Source organism: Glycine max, unplaced genomic scaffold (assembly GCF_000004515.6).
Source record: "Glycine max cultivar Williams 82 unplaced genomic scaffold, Glycine_max_v4.0 scaffold_452, whole genome shotgun sequence".
In the NCBI taxonomy this organism is placed as follows: domain Eukaryota; kingdom Viridiplantae; phylum Streptophyta; class Magnoliopsida; order Fabales; family Fabaceae; genus Glycine; species Glycine max.
In genome coordinates, this window is record NW_024464881.1 from 11,277 (window position 1) to 12,441 (window position 1,165).

Consider the following 1,165-nt stretch of genomic DNA (forward strand, 5'->3'; position numbering starts at 1 on the left):
CAACCACCAACATATTTGGATAACTCACAAGCACAAGGAAGACCAAGCGTGGTTCTCATCACGCAACCACAACTTGAGGGATTCTTGCCAGCATAGTGAACACGCTCTAATTCAGCAGCGATCTAATTTAAAGCATACCTTGAAACCATTCCAAGCAGCCTCCTGTATAAGGTTTTTTGGAACACATGTCCAACGACATGTGTACTTGTTCAAATGATGCTTTAATTTGTGTGTGCTGCAACGTAATCATGTTGTTCACGGCATCCCACACACTGCATAAGTCTCCAATGCTATTTTGTAACAGTCTTTTTAAAGACAAGTGAGCAGATTCAACCCTACATTTCAAATACACAAATAAAAATAAACATATACAATAATACAATTCCATAAATTTTTCAATGTTAATAGAAATAATTGAACAGTTTCATACCTGTTTGTTATTGTGTTTCCTAAGTGCATCACCTTATTAGTCTAGGCGGAAACAAATTTTTCCTTGTGTGGTATTATCCATGTTTCCTTGACATAGTCAACAAACATTGGCCAAGGTGCGCAAGCTATTTCGAGCTTCTTCAGACATTCATCAAATTGTTGTTCTGAAGGACAATCGGCCAAAGATCCCCAGCAATCCATGACATAATCCCAAGCATTTTTTTGCGCAATTAGTGATTTACATTTAGCCTTCACATTCTTGTTTATGTGAAAGATGCACAACAAATTTGTGCATTCAGGGAATACATCTTTCACTGCATTCATCAATGCTTGGTCTCTGTCAGTGACAATAACTCCAGGGAGGGCATCACGCTTTAAAAAAAGGCCTCGGAAGCGTTGTAAGCCCATACCAAATTATTAACGCGTTCACCCTCCACATATGCAAAACCGACAGAGAATGTCATCCCAGTCGGTGCCACCCCAACAAAATCGAGCAATGGGAGTCTATACCGGTTTGTTTTGTAGGTGTTGTCTATCAAAAACACCAAATTACATGCGTTGACTAACTTCACTGAATCAGGGTGACACCAAAAGATATCACGAACCACGTCTTCATCCTTTATTCTGTGCCAATAAATATATTGATCACGTTCAAGAAGCTTCATCAGATGTTGCATTTCAAGATCGCTTCCTCTTATGGAAGAACAGTGATGGTGCTGGTAACTTCAATTAGCGC